Source organism: Echinops telfairi, unplaced genomic scaffold (assembly GCF_000313985.2).
Source record: "Echinops telfairi isolate 266 unplaced genomic scaffold, ASM31398v2 ScPeMD7_7417;HRSCAF=8455, whole genome shotgun sequence".
Lineage (NCBI taxonomy): Eukaryota > Metazoa > Chordata > Mammalia > Afrosoricida > Tenrecidae > Echinops > Echinops telfairi.
Window position 1 is genome coordinate 2,790,093 of NW_022111317.1, and position 15,929 is coordinate 2,806,021.

Genomic DNA, 15,929 nt, shown 5'->3' on the forward strand with positions numbered 1-15,929 from the left:
CCAAGGGCTCAAAGGAAAATAAATGTCTAGAAAAGAACGATGAATATATGTACGAATGTCAGATACAATTGATGTATGGATTGTAACAAGAGTTATAAGAGCCCCCAATAAAATGACTAAATTTTTTCAAAAACCAATGCTTGCTGTCCCCACTGCTGGGTCCCTTTCCACCCTCCTCCCTGCCAGACAGGCAGCCAACACTGGCTGGGGACAGTCTGGGCGGCTCTGGGTGGTGCTAAGCAGCACACAGCTAGCTGTCCTTCCAACCCACACCCACCCCACCTCTTTGGCCACTCAGCTAGACCACGGTTCTAAACTCTGGCTGGGAGGGAGGAGGGTCATGTGACGATGTTTCCCCCGATGGAACATGGACCCTAAAGGCCTTCATGCTTATCCCCGGCACTGCACAGATGCTGTAGGAAAAGGCTCTGGGTGCTGGAAAGCCCCAATCACCACAGGAAGAAAGTAATCCACAGCTCCAGCCCTAGGCATGTGGCAGCGAGCATGATATCATTCTTCAGTGCCACCGCATGGAGCCATCATGCACATGCCCCATGTCCTCTACTACCCCAGAAACACACAAAAAGGACTTCTTTAGCAACAAATAGTTATAAAAAAACCAAAGCCTTTCACTTTCTACTACCCTGAATGAAGAATCCCATTTTGAAAATCCGTAACATCTGAAACAGAGACTCCCACAGTGAATCTTCTTTCTAGGAGGTAGGCGCAAATATAAACCGAACTACAGCCGACCTCAACAGTGCGCAGTTCAACAGCCACTGCACCAGCCATGTCGAAGGACGGCACATGACCAAGGACTAAATGGGACTGAAGGAACACCAATGGAAATGTTTCCACAAGTTGAAGAGCTAGGATCACTCACTTGTCTAAGCCAGGAAATCTGGAAGGCAGCACCCTGGTGAACCAACTGGAAGAGATCCTTATTTGTGCCCATTCCACAGCAAGGGGGATTTCCACAGAGCGTGGAAATTATAAAACCGTATCATTCATCTCACGCGCAAATCAAATGTTGTTGTAAATCAATTAACAATGGCTGTAGCAGTACACTGACAGGGACCTGTCAGAACTGCAAGCTGGATTCAGACGAGCAAGAAAAGCAGGGGCTATCAATGCTTATGTCAAACGGGTACTGAATGAAAGCAGAGAATACCAGAAAGATATTTACATGGGTTTTATTGACTGTGTGGGTCATCATAAACAATGGATTGCATTGAGATTGAGGGTTCCAGAACATTCCCTGTGATCGCACAGAACCTGTCCATGGACCTCTTGGTTGTGCAAACAGAACAAGGAAACACGACTGCCTGGTTTAAACCCAGGAAAAGTGTGTGTCGGGGTGGTACCTTTCATTAGACTTCTACAACAGCGGTATGCTGAGAAAGTAATACGAGAAGCTGGACTAGATGAAAAAGAACTTGGCATCAGGACTGGAGGAAGATTTATTAACAACCTGCTCCGTATATGCAGAGTACCACAGCTGTTTGCTGAAGGTGAGGACTTGACGCACTTGCAGATGAAGTTCAAGGATTGCCGCTTCTGGTGTGGATGACAACCCAACATAAAGAAAACCAAGAAAGGGGGAGGGGAGGAAGTATGAAAAAAAAAGGAAACCAAGACCTCATAACTGGGCCAACAGACAGCATCCTGATCAATGAAGACTGACGTCAAGGATTTTATCTTGCTTGAACCCACAATCAATGTTCATGGAAGCAACAGCCAAGCATTGCAATCTGTGGCACATGACCTCTTTAAAGCACGGGAAAGCACAGATCTTACTCTAGGACTAAGGTGCACCTGACCAGAGCCATGGTGTTTTCAATCTCCTCCTAAGCACGAGAAGGTTGGACACTGAATAAGTAAGATTAAAGAAGAATTAATGCATTTGACTTATGATGTTGGAGAAGAATGCTGACAGCACCATAGGTTGCCACCCCCGATCCGAATCTGTATTTGGGGGGCTCAACTACCAGAATGCTCCCTAGCAGTGGAGAGACGTCATCGTGGTCTCAGGAATGATCGCTAAGGTGGAAGGTCATTGAGAAGAGGGAGAAAGCCAGGAGCTCGACAATGAGCTCTCACAACATGGGTGTGAGCAGTGCTTCTTCTGCACACACGGGGTTGCAGTGAGGCAGAGGCAACTCAACAGCACTGACCACAACTCCCATGGCAGCCTCGGCAACCAGCGGTATGGGTTTTACCTTTCAGCCACACAGCCATCTGGCTAGACACGAAAGGCACTGTTGAATGAGTCACCAAGCGGCTGGATCTGAAAGACCAACGTTCCATTGCTGGGGCCCTGAAGTGACAGTCAGTCCATAGACACTCAGGGGAAAGGGGGGGATGACGGAAAGGACAGAACTTCAACATGCACAGGCTATAAATTTATCCCCCAGACTGGTCTGAGTAGGATGTCCTTGTAGTGAATTAACAAACCAAAGCACGGGCTTTTAAATCAGAGACCAAACCATCTTTCTCCTGGCCCCAGAGCTGGTCAACTAAAACGCAAACCACTCCCACATGGCACACGGTTTTCTCCAAGAGGGTGAAGAGTAGGTGAGTCGGCAGCTGAAGAGTTCCTGAAGCCAGAAAATGCCCCGATGCTCTCACCTTCACCACTAGTGGAGACACAGGTGAACAGTACAGCTGGCCAAAGGAGGCCAACACTGCCTATCCAGAGATGAGCAGTGAGCAATGAGACCAACAGGGTGAACCTCACCCAGTTTAAAGTCCAGAACCTTCTATTCACAAACAGCTGCTTGAATTCAGCAACTTTGCATCCAGGTGGGTAAATTCTACTCTGCACAACCCCAAGGGGTCACACTGCAGGGACTCAGAGGCAGGGTGAGAATGTGGGTGTCTGAACAACCTCAAGAAGGAAAAAGTGGGGCATGTGTGAACCTCTGGGGTAGTCCCTTGTGACTGTGCAGACACAGTTCTATCCCCACAGTTCATACCTGGCTGACCCCCTGGGCTTCTCCGGAGGCAGAGCCAGGGGTACATCAGGTATCCTCCAGATCTGTACGCTATGTGTGCACAGGCAGCTTGGACTTGCCTTAGGACTCAGGGGATGGTCCAGATTACACACAGGAGAGACTTCCAAATGGCAAGGTATGGTACGGTAGACAGACACATCCCATTGCCTTTCCAAGCTGTGCTTGGGAAAGTAATGAGCATTTGCAGTGACAAAAGCCCAAAAGCACACAAGCAAGCACACACTGGCCAAGTCAAACCCGTGCCCAAGTCTCCCTGCAGCTGCTGGGCAGGCTGGGAACAAACCAGCTGTGGGCACCTGGCCTCCTCGACCCAGGCTCTAGGGTCTGGGAACTGGACGCTGTCTGACAAGACCCAGTGGGGAGCTGGTGGCTGGAAAAGGGTGTGGGTGGCTGCTTCCTTGGCCAGCTCCAAAGGGCACAGGAGAAAGGATCTATAAAACAGAAGAATGCAGAGGCACTCTGAAGGGGTGACCCCATGGTGCCGGGAGCCACTCTCTCCCAGCAGTACAGCTCGATGCGGGGCTGGGGAGGTGTTGGAGGAAGAAGGCCCCGGAAGAGGAACCTGGGCTTTGAGTAACTGCTTCGTCCACTGAGCTCTTTATACAGCTCTCCCTTGTTTAACGCGTGCCACTATCTTCGCTGTTTCCACTTCTCTCTGGGACAGAAAGAAGCCAGGCCTGCCTCACTTGCACACTATCAAGCCGTGTTGCCAGAGCATGACACCCTGCACTGAGAACAGGTGGGACACTAGACAAGCCACAAAACTGCATCATCTCAGTGAAAGGAGCCAGCAGGCAAGAGGAACAGGACTTTTGGCAGCACCACATAAATGGGAAGGGGGGCTGCACCACTGCTTATGGGGCTGGGGAAATGGGAGTAATCTTCCCAAGTCAAGGCCAAGTGAAAAGTAAGCCATACCCAATCAGACTCAATCACCTGAAGCAAGTGACGAGGTCACGGCACTGGTCACAGACGTGTTACAGGCAAGGGCTCCCATGTACTGAGAGGTAGGCAGACTGAACCCACACCAAGGAAGAGAAGCCCGGCTGTCTGCTTGCACGGCACTCACAGCCAGGAGAGCCCTCCAGCTCTGACAGAGGGTCCGGTCACCACTCTGGTAAGAGTGGGTGTGGGCTCAGATTTCATTCCTGACAGCCTGTCCAAATTCAGCAGAAACTGTAAGGCATGCGCGCACGCGCGCGCGATTCCTTCAGAAAGAGTCTAAAGGAGGATGCACCCCTCTGAGCACACGCTGAAAGAACTCAAAACCTACACCTTCAATCGTCTCCGCTTCCTCCTGCGGAGCTTTCCAGTTAGGAGTCAAGGGCTTAAACACTGTCTTAGAAGAAAACCAGGTTGGAGGAGGGGTTCTTCAGGAACCAACCCTGTGGGAAAGGTTAATGTCTAAAGCACATTGACAGCACCCACCAGCACCTGTGAAACCACCCCATCAAGAGGGCTGTGAATGGACACTGCACCAGGGAACACAGGTGACACAGCCGGGTTCTGGACCAGGAAAGGCAGGTCATGAACTGCGGACACTGGAAGGAGGGAGTGTGGACTCTGGGAGCCAGAGAGGCTCCTTGAAAAGCCCACCATGCCAACGGTCTAGTGAACAAAGTTGTAACTGCCAACTATCCAGAGGCTGCCCCAAACTGGACGCTGGGCTGGACCCATCAAAGACACACCACACCCACTCTCAATTTCAAAGCCAGCTCACTTTTGTGTCCCCATTTTACCGGTGGGAAAGTGAAGCTTCAGAGAGGTCCGATGAGCTGGTGAACAAGCTTTGGAAAACTAGAAACCAAGTTCAGGTGTGTCTGGCTCGAGTCTGCCCACTTTCTGGGCGACCAGGGTGGGAAGAATAGGAGGGTGGCTCAGACAGCAGGGCAGCCCGAGACCAAGGGGCTCTCAGGAATCTTCGGCCTTTTACCGGGGCAATTGTTTTACAGTTGAGCCAGGGGGCAGCTCAGTCTGACGCGTGCATGCGAGGAGCCCAGCTCCCTGACTCACCAGGGCGCAAACACAGCTGCTGATGTTATAGACAGGCAGCATTCAAACTGAGCCTGCCACCAAGACCACACAGAGACGCGTATGACGTGTGAGTAAATGGGGCGTTCTTTTGAATAAACACTGAAGCACATGTTAGGGGAAAACCAGCCCTAAGAACTTACTAAAGCGAAGAAAGACCAAAAAGTCCCCAAATTGGAGTTGGTTATAAGGTCAATACAAACTCCGGCCACACCACAGCACAAAGTCACCTCAGGGTGTGGCAGCCACACACCTGCATGGAAAAGGACGGGCGATGTGAACCTGCACCACCCAGAGACTGCCAACCACACTGCACCCATAAAAGATGGCCAGGTGGCAGGGGAACTAGTGACCTGGGACCCAATAAGGATCTTTGAGACAAGGGAAGCCTGGCACGTACACAAGGACGCAGAGCTGCCAGCAGAGAATCCCTGCCATCGGAACTAGACCATGCTGAGGGCTAGTGCTGGGCACAGGCACAAGGCCAAGGGAGATCTATCAGGGCCACAGCAGAAGTTTCCACTTGGAAAAGCAAGTTACACTAAGGTCACCATGCTGCTGTTACCCTCTCATAAAGGGGCGGCACATGAACCTCACCCAGAAACCCTGTGGGCACCTGGTCAATGGAAATGCCCCACCCCCCCAGTGCACTGCTCTGGAAAGGTCAGGGAATCACACTGAAGGAAAGAAGAGAAACAAGGGCCAGGAGAATGTCAATGGACTGGTGAGAAGGTCCAACCCCTAACAGCATGCGTCCCACAAACTCCACAGGCCGGACAAGAAACCAACCAACCCAACCAGGCCTTCCAGAACTGAAAGTCAGCCCTGATGCCCAGCGGAGGGAAATGCTGGCCGGCTCCATGCCATTGCCAGGCCCTTTCATACAGCACCACCGATGCCTTGAGTAGGTGCAAGCTCAGCATGGAGGTGTCCCTCCTTTTCTGTCCCCCCCACTCTGCCTCCTTGGGCACTGCCGTCACCTGAGTGTAAAAACCCAGGCATGTGAGGTATACACAGCACAGCACGCCACCTTTCCTAGAGAGAAGACTCCTCCTTCAAAATGGAGACGAGAGTGCAATCACTTTTCTTGGCAGCAATTCTAGAAAGCAGTGTGTTCGTTCGGTCACTGAGGCTGAAAGACTTGTTCACACTTGCTCTCTCGGGAGCTACGAGGAGACGAGCATCACCCACACAGGCCAGTAACTGGTATGGGGGTGAGCTGACCTAGTGTCACGTGAAGAACCTGGGGGGCCAGCACAGCCGAGCGGCAAAGTCACCTCTAAGGCTCACAGCCACTGCAGGTCCCAGCACAGCCGTCCACCGACGGCAAAGTTGCCCAAGCAGAGGACGCAGCCAGGCTGCCTGATGTATCTATCCAACCACACTGGGAAGAATTCTGCATGTGGAGAAAATTAATAGAAAGACACCAAAAAGGCAATGATTTAAGTCTGGGGAAATTAAAATGCTCTACCAAAGAATGCAAGCACTTTAAATGACTGCGCTGACGCCTGACAGCATAACCTTCCGCCTTGACATTCGCCAGGAGCTGCCCGCAGCTAGAGTGGGAGGACGTGAAGTACTGCACGTGCACGACCTACACCCTCATCGCCACACCACTGTCGCGAAATATGGAAGCCAGTGAGGAAGCAGTGAAGACGGTGGAGGTAGCAGGGGTGGGGAGGGAAACAACATGATGACCCTGCGATCCTTTGTGACTTTTGTCTCTGTCTCCAACAGTATGGCCAAGTAGAAATCTGTGAAAGAGAAAATGCGGCAGCCCTTAGTACACACTCAGGATGCTATGAGCCATCAGTAGCCCGCCAAGCACAGAACCAGACGCTGCCGGTGGCCGCACTCTCTGAAATGTATTCCGTGCTCATGTGTGCATGCAGGCAAGCAATACATCCAACTAACCAAACCACCGTACAACAAAACCCTCACAGGGCAGTTCCGTGTTCCAATGAAGAATAGCCCTGTCTCCCTGCCACCTGGGAGTTACCAATTTCAGGCCTGGAGGGGGCCGAGGGGCGCCACGGGGGGCAGACATTACTGAGACAAGGATGGCATTGGCAGAAAAATCTCTGAATCCACTTACACCAAACAGGTGGACATCCTGAAGGAAGGTGTAAACATTTCAAAGCAACAAGAAATAACTTTTTTTCAAAGACAACGACAGGCAGGGCCCCCCCTCCCCCCCTTAGAGCCTGACTCACCAACCACCCCTACAACAGACTTTGTCTTTGTGTGGAAACAGTTGAACGAACCCTTCCTGCCAAAAGGAGCCCCCATGATGGCCACGTAAGCAGTGGCTCGGTGCACTCGCACAAGGTTCACCCCCTGCTGTCCCAAGGGAGGAAGATGAAGCCTTCTGCTTCCACAGAGATTTACAGCCGCAGACACCCTCCCTAAGGAGCAGCCCGACCCGGCCCTAAAGGGTTCCTGTGAGTTTCGAATCAATGCAAGGGCAGTGGATTGGGTGTTTTAGTTCGACTGGCAACAAAGTCATCAGTCACTTTGACTTGCTGCGCACGTGTGGCTTTTAAGTCATTAAAAAGATCTTTTCTTGCACCAAAGTCAGGGTGAATAAGAGCTGTGTGCATGGGTTCCCACTCAGTACACACTTGGGTCTCCTGACAGACGTCCTCAGGCCTCACCCACACCGAGGAACTGAGCTCAGCAGGGCAGCCCGGGCATGTAGCTCACAAGTCAGGAGGCCACAGCCCACAAGCAGGCTGGTCTGCTGCCTGCTCCTCCCTGCCCACAGCCAAGCATGGTTTTTAAATGGTCTACTGGGTAGGTGTGTGAGGAGTAAAAAGAACACAATTTGATGGCCCCAGGAAGAGTCTGTGAGGTTCAAATTCTAGTGTCCACACAAATTTCAACGGAACTCCTACGGGAGCGAGTGCCTACACCTCCCTTATCTAGCGAGGAATTGTGGTTGTCCCTGTCTGGGTCCCTCCTGTCAGACAGCGGCACGGTTTCACCATCTCTGCACACGCACACCCATCACATCACAGCCCAAACAGAAGATCCACTGTGCCCAACCCTGTGCTTTCAGGGCACGGAGGCGCGAGTGGTTTGTGATGCAGTCAGATGGCAAAAAGCCTCACTTGCTATGCGATGTTCAGAGCGCCTGAACTGCAGGAGCTGCCCGGGACCAGGCAACCCTACCAAGCAAAGCACTCCTTCCAACCACTCCCCAAAGCACAGGCTGCCTCCCCACGTGAAAACTCAGCTGTACCTCATGAGCTGCTGGGGGCCATCCAAGCAGGCCTGACTGCCACTGACAGAGAAAGGGGCCGCGGCAAACTAGCCTGTGAAGAGTCTGCAAGCTTCGTTCTCATCGAGCACGAATGCTGGAGGCGCTCCAGGCTGCCAGAAGGGCAGAGGCTGGCTGCCTAGGCTTAGGCGCGGGTCTGAGGGCAGCAAAGCCGCCCCTGTTGGTCTGCCTGGGGTGGGGCTCAGATGCCGTCCTCAGCAGCATCTGAAAAATCTGCAAGAATTGAACTGGCAGCAAGTGGAACATCTTCAAAGTTGAGAGACCACTAATTCGTCCCAAGCCCAAGTGGAACTGGCTCTGATGCCCAACCAGCAAAAGGGACAGGCCAATGGGAGCCCCCACAACAGTGATACCATGTCGACAACAGACCTGGTTGAAATCCCACATCATCTCAGTTGTTTTATATGCTTCCTACTGCCAAGCGTTAACATTAGTGAGTGCAATCTCCGCTCCCCTGCCAATCTGCTGCAGAGAGAGTCTCTGAACTCAAATCAGTTAATCAGCATCTCTCAGGCCTCCAGGGATGTGAAAATTCCTGAATTTCAAAACCACGTAACTGCTATCAGAGGCGATGAACGTGCAATGTCCGAACAAGCTAAAAGGCAAATACAAACAGGCGTGGAAAAGAATCCCATCATGCTGTGTGTGGCTAGTTAAAGCCACATCCACTGCTTCTGGATAGGAGTGGCGCTGCCTCGCTGAGGCTGAAAGCACTCCCCCGCCAGGCGAAGATCTGGAGACGGACGTGCCGGAGGGCTGTACGTGAGGGTGTTAAGAAGAGAGCTCACAATCTGAGCCCCCCACACGCAGGGAAAATTGCCATTTTCCTCATTACAGACCTGCAGGACCAAAAAGTTCATCTCAACTGTTATTATTCGGCAATTCATCAATTAAAAAAAAAAATCTATGAAAAGCAGTTGTTACATAAGTCCCTTCATAGTATCCTCTATCTACTTAAGTATTTTGGTCTCTTGCCCACAAACCTAAAATATCGACCATCTGGGCCTGTGCAGCTGAAGTGTGGGGTGCCCGAGTCTAAGGCACTACCTGCCAGGAAGTGGGGTGCCCCTCTGCGAACCCATCATGACGGACTACTTGTGGACACAGCCAAGGGGACAGGCGGGAGCCGACGTGCTTGCCCCTCTGCTCCCGCTGCCGCCTGGTGTCCTGGTGGGTGGTGAAGGCAGCACGGGAGTCTGTTCGAGGAAAGCAGGTGAAGGCAGTGCACCAACAGTGTGGGGCAGCTGACGAACCAAGCTTAGGGGAAAGAGGAACCACTGAACTATTCTGAGGTAGCCAAAGCTTGGAGTCTGGCCCCAGCAGATAAAACAAAAACAAGAAGGAGCTCAACAGAGGGGAAAAGCCTGAACTATATCACTCTGAGAAACGCCCACTATGTGACACAGTAGGTTCAGCTGCTAACTACAAGGTCGGCGGTTCAAAACCACCAGCTACCCTCAGGAAGATAGATGGAGCTGTCTGCTCCTGTTAAGATTTACTGTCTCAGAAACCCTATATAAGGTCCCTACAAGACACAAATCAACTCAAAGGCAGCAGGTTGGTTTGTTGGGTTGGCTGGTTATTTATGTAACAACTCTAGGCATTATCAAGGAGATGCCAAAATTCCTAGTCCAAGCGCTTCTAGTGGTTCCCAGAGCAAACCCACTGCCAGAGTCGATGTGCCACCAGGGCTCTTGCACAGTCCGGCCAGAGAGGAAAAGTCCCAAGGTCATTTCACTCCTAAGCACTCTTAGAGGAGCTGGAGTCATCCAGAATCTCAGAACCAAATCACTGCCATCAAGTCGACCCTGACTCACAACAGATGACATGGTAGGACGCCTGTAGGGTTCTAAGGCTAGTCCTCTTTATAGTAGAAACCCTTCTCTTTCTCTGCAGGAGTGGCTAGTAGTTTCAAACTGCTGTGTGGTTGGCAGTCCATGTGTAACCACTACATCGAAGCAGCCGAAAGAGCTGAGCCCTGGCAGGGATGAAGTCAGCCACAGAGGAGCAGGAGTTCGCCCAGGAGAGTAACGTGGGGCGAGAGTGGAAGGACCAGAATATCAGAGGAGGGTGGAGCTTGAGGTCTGTAAGTGAGCAGATGAAATGAAAACAATAAAAACAGGACCAAAGGGTCTGGAATGTAACCAGCGGGGCAAGGTGATGGCCTGGCTTGTCTCACCATGAAATCCAGTTAAGCAGGAGAGCATGTCCCACCAAGACCCTGCTGGTCCACCTCCTCGTAAGTGCCAATTGAGCCGAAAGTGAAATACAAGTCAGCCTCTCGTCCTCAATAAAAAGTTCCAGTCCAGAGTCCCAGAGCAATAGCAATTAGGACTTAAAAGCAGCCGGTGGCTGGCTAGAAGCCCAGCGTGCTCTGGTTGGTTTAAATCAGCAACACAAACAAAACTAGCCCTCCCCTCCCTCTCTGGGCTTCACGGGCGGCTCTGCTCACCTGGGTGAGGTGTCCCATACCTACCTTGCAAACCAAAGGTTAAAAATTAAAAGAAATGTCTTCTGTGTGGCTCCTTGCCCATCACAGGTTATCCAGGCAGCAGCTGTCTCCCAAGTTACTGCATGAGCAGAGCAGAAGGATGGGCACAGGGTGGGAACAGGTCTCCTGTAGGGAAAGCAGATACCATCAGACATCAGAGCCTGCTCTGCCTGCAGGAGGGGGTGGGGGTGTGGTGGGCTCACTCCACTGCGGATTTTTCTACAGAGAAACAGACATTCTTTAGCCCTCAGCTAAATGACAACCCAGAAATAATATACAGACACCATCACGGTGCCATCAGTGAGGGGAAACAAACACGCTTTTGTCCTGTGAGGACAGCAATGCTCTTTTTATCCAACAGAGGGCCAGCTTCGAAGGGCCCGGGCTTCAGAACACCAAACCTAATTGAAAAGGGCTTTCCTACAAACATCCCCAAGTAGCCCCCGGGGATACTTTCAAATGAGCATAGCTCTGCCCAGGACCCATGCAAGAAGGTTAAGGCCACTGAAGAACTAGCTGCAGCCAAGGTGGTCTCCCACGTTAGACCGTGGTGTGCGCAGAGGAGAGAAGCGGTCTTCCCAGGCCCTCCCCTGCTCACTTGGTTGGGCAGCAAAGTCTCACTCTGCCGACAGGGTGTGGCCCAGAGTCAGAAAGCACCTCTGTGGCCGCCTCCTTGGCACCCACACTGGGCACCCAATTCCATGCTTCCACGGTGCTCATACCACTTTGTGACCCAACTCCCCACCTTCCCTCTGAGAAAAGAATACAGAGCCACAATGCTTAACTGCCTGTAAAACACACCAAATGAGTCACCCACAAAAATAGCAATCCCGGGTAAAAAGGAAGAGAAGGTTGTTTCCTTCTGAAAACGGCATTTTACACCTCTGCATTTTGGGAACCTACAGATGAAAACGAATAGATGATCTTCTGAAGGGTTGCTTAAATCACCATGCCAGTTCCAGATAGCAGCGGTCATTGCCGTCACAGGAAGAGAGTGACTTCAGCCTGGCCATGCCGTGTCTCAGGTGTGCCAGACACGCACGCACGCACGCACGCACGCTCGCTCACTCTCTCCTCCTCCCCCACCCCTCCCTCTGCCATTTAGCCTGCAATGTTCCCAGGCCCCATGTTGGTCCCATACCACCTCTGCAGTGTGTCTCTCCCTCCCTGAACACAGGTGCACTGGGAAGCCCCAGCTCTCACATCTGGCATCCATCCAGGTGTGTATGTAAGGCATGGGAAGTAAGCTCAGACACAGTCCGTTTTCCTGTCTTTAAAAGGTCTGTCACTGACTGCTCAGGCTGGTGAGGGAACGCCAGGGTCTACATTGCGGACACTGAGGAGGGCAACTTCCCCGTGTGGGAGGTGGCAAGCATAGGACGTCAGCAGCAAAGATACCCAAGAAAATGGCAATCAAGGCCCAGCTTCATACCCACTCAACCCCGAGCCAAGGAGGTGTCCTGGCCGCCCCTCTGTATCAGAGGACCTCTGTGCTCGTCAGGGCCTTCTGTGGCTGACTTCCTGCCCATGGACAGGCTGTGGGGCTTCTCTGCAGAGGCACCTGTGAGTGAGCTCCAGTCCCCACCTTCTAGCTTGAAGCCACCCACCCCTGGGGATGGAGACTCCACTAGGGCAACTTAAACCAGTCTCCTGGTCCAGCACTACTCCGTGTGTGGCCACCGGGACCCAGTGTGGCATAGACTCTGCTGGGTGCTCTTCCAGACGGTGCCAGGAGCCCCTCGTTTCTGCTTCTGAGATGGCTTTCTCACACACTGGGGAGTGGCAACTCGACTGACCTATCCCCTCTATTGCTGTTCTTCATGCCCTTCTGGCAGAGTCCACCCCCTTCCCCACCTCAGCAGGCACCCAGATGCTAACAGGAAGTCTGAGCTAGCATAACCTGTGGACTGAATGAGGCCACGCCTGCCCAGCCCTCCTGGGTGCCGGGCCTCGGCCAGCAAACACCACCTCTCCTCACCAGGTGGGCCACTGCAAGTGCCTTTAGTGACCCGACTTACTGAGAAAGGTGCTGGACACACTGAGCTGGAATCCCCCAGGTCAGTCCTGAAAAGCCCACAGCCCCAGCTCCACCAAGCCACTTCCAGTCCGCTGTTTCCTCTCCGAGGCCTCACGGTCAAAACCCTGTTTTCCAATCGTTTCAATCTTGTGGATGGCATGGGAAGCCTCCCTGCCCACTGTTTCCACATGGCGACCATAGCCAGCATGAGGGCCCTCCAGCGTCCTTTGGCCCACACGCCTTAGTGTGCGTGTTTGCTACAAGAGCACCTGTGCCCACATGGGCCATTAGGCTGGGTCCCTCCTGGTGTCAAAAAATCCACGGTTCCTGGGCAAGACAGAGAACTCTGGCCTCACATCTCTGGGGCTGCTCTCAAGCCACTGTGCCACCAGGGGTCCTGCAGACAGGGGGAGAGAGTCCAAAGAGCTCTTGGAAGTGAAACCCCCCCCCACCCCAGCAAAAGGTGAAAGCTAGCAGGAAGGCTGGAAGCTACAGTAGAGAAGATAAAAGAAACTTCGACGTCCAGCTGGAGCATCCAACACCCAAGTAACCAGGGAGCAGAGGAAGGAGGGATCAAAAAGAATCCTCCCCAAATTCCTGAAGTCAGCTTCTAGCGAGAGGCCCTGCCAGTTCACAGAAGAGAAGCTCCGTCCTGTACAAAGGTCCAGAAACCAGGCAAGCTTCAAATCTCTCCGGTGTAAACTAGAAAGCAGAAAGCGAAAGTATAGCGCCTGAAGAAGCCCAGGCGACTACCCTGCCTCACAGTCAAGTATGCCTACAGGGACGTCAGCGAGCACTGCTGGCTGACAAGGGCACAGGTTTCCCCAAACCAAACGTGCTCACACAGGCCTCGGCGGGCGGCCAGCAGACGACGGCAGGAAAGTCCTCTTCGTCTCATTAAGGTGTCTGCTGAGCCAGTTCCATTCAGGGCAGGGAGGTCAGGTCAGAAGGTGATGGTGACTTTTTTGGGAACTCCAAAGAGGTGACCCAAATAGATTTTCTCAAAGGCCACAGGATGATCACCAGGGTCTCCTTTGGAAGAAGATGGAAAATGGAAAACTCCAAAGTTAAAAAACTACCCAGCAAGTTGCACCAAGGGATTTTTTCCGTCGTAACAATGCGCCTGTTCATTCTCTGAGGGGAGCAGTGATGGTCCTGAGAGCATTTCACTCCTGTGGCAGTCACCTAATCTGGGGTCAATTTGAGGATTAAGAGTGTAGGGGTGGAGTCTAGCCTGCCAATCTGGAAACAGCCAATGAGACCTCTGTGTGGGCATGGCTTTCTCCTGAGAATGCTGGGAAATCTGGTTTTTCCTCCTTGGAGGCGGGAATCTCTGCACTCCCTCAGAGACATTGCAGCTGACAAGACACATGGAACTACACTAGTATCCTGAGCTGGAGAAGCCACATGAACCTACCTCGATGCAAACAGACCTCTGAAGCTGGAGAAGCCACGCAGAGACCCCTGCCAGCGCAGAGATGCTTACAGCGCCACTGGATCCAGAGACTTTCTACCCACTGGCCTGTGATCATCCTGCATTCAGCGTCATTGCATGTGTTTCATGAGTCTGAAGAGGACTTTATAGACTGGTATCAGACATATGGGCTAATATCGGACTTATGGGCCTGAACTGGACTGGGCTGGGATGCTTTAATGTACAATTACCCTTATATAAAACTCTCTCATACACATGTCTATGAATTTGTTTCTCTAGTCTACCCAGACTCACACAACTAGGCAACTGTACTCACCCTCCCCTCCACCGGCTCTTGCCCCTTCAGACCTCCTTTTATTCCTCAAACTCAAGAGCATGGAAAGAAACAATTGGATGCCAAGCTGCAGTCTGGCGTGTGCAATCCATGACTGCGGAATCCTTCAGGGGAGGGCCCGAGATAGAAACAGAGCCTGCAGAAACTTAAGAGAGCTGAGTGGAGGATATGAGAGAAGCAACAGCTTCGTGTTTGGAGAATTCGGCCTAGGGCAGGTGCCTGTGACCTTGTAGCAGTGCTTTCTGACCTGCCCTCCGAAGCAGAAGTCTCACGGATGCACCCCCTCTGGACCCTTCTCACAGAAAGCAGCTAGACAGTGTGTCACTAAGACAGGGGGAGAGCAGCGAGAAGGACAAGAACCCCTGGGGTCCAAGACAAGGGGAGCAGGTGGGAAAGGGCACACGGCAGCCCAGCCAAGAGCCAGGCAAGGCATCAATTCAAAAGGGTGGGACTGAGGAGACACCTGGATGGGAGGCAGTCTGGAAAGGTTGAGGGTGAATTAGTGATTGGCACATGTATTAATTACCCTCCCCCTAAAATAAAGAAGCCGTTCCAGGAATGCCAAAGTTGCGCTGGACACCTGTTTGCACTTTCCCACTAGTGAGCTGAGTGGTAACGAAAGCACGACAAACTGATGAAACCGGAAGTGCTGTCAACCCCACTGGACAGACAGGACACAAGTAAGTGGAGAAGAGGTCCCCATCCAGAGCAGTCCCAATGAGAACTAAGAGGGCATTTTAAAAAATCAACAATAACATCAAGAGTACCAGTATGCTGGTCAATAAGGTTTCTGAGACTGAATGGCCCTTTCTTCTGCTACACAATAAAGGATTGGCACAAATTTACCTGACCTGTCTTCTTGCTTTAGTGACTTCTTGGTTTCATCTAAGGCCCAGCACAGGGGGAAGCCCAGCAGGAACTGGGTGGCCGTGGGGGAAGAAGAACTAGAGGGAGGAGGGGGAGGAAAGGAAGGCAAGGGAAGCGCAGTCCCTGCACATGTGCAGCCAGGGAAGCCTGAGAGGAGGCTGGCCCGGCGAGCACAGTGTAGAAAAGAAAGCCCGGCTCCCGATTCTAGACACAGGACCCAAACTGGAAGGGGACCACCCCAACCAATGCCAGGACCCCGTAGCCAGGAGCTAAGTGAGTCAGAAAGCCGTGGTGGTGGGAAGCTACACACAGACAAGTGCTGGGGAGCTCGGTGAGCACCAAGAACACAAAGGCAGAAGGGGGGGCGGGACGCCCCCAAAATGCACAGAGAGAGGTGTAGCTGTGAGCAGACTGCTGGAGGAGGACACGGAGAGCTGTGGGAGAGAAGCTTCCACCGATA

General features: G+C 52.4%; 1 protein-coding gene across 14 annotated transcripts in view; it reads right to left on the minus strand.

Moving 5' to 3' along the window:
• The window catches only part of PPP6R3 (protein phosphatase 6 regulatory subunit 3), a 97,034-nt gene that overhangs the window by 49,310 nt on the left and 31,795 nt on the right, over positions 1 to 15,929 (minus strand). For all 14 annotated transcript variants that reach the window (XM_045297308.1, XM_030887559.2, XM_030887558.2 and 11 more), the window contains exon 3: positions 10,802 to 10,942. The gene's annotated coding sequence lies outside the window, so the exon portion shown is untranslated. The remainder of the gene's footprint in view (positions 1 to 10,801; positions 10,943 to 15,929) is intronic.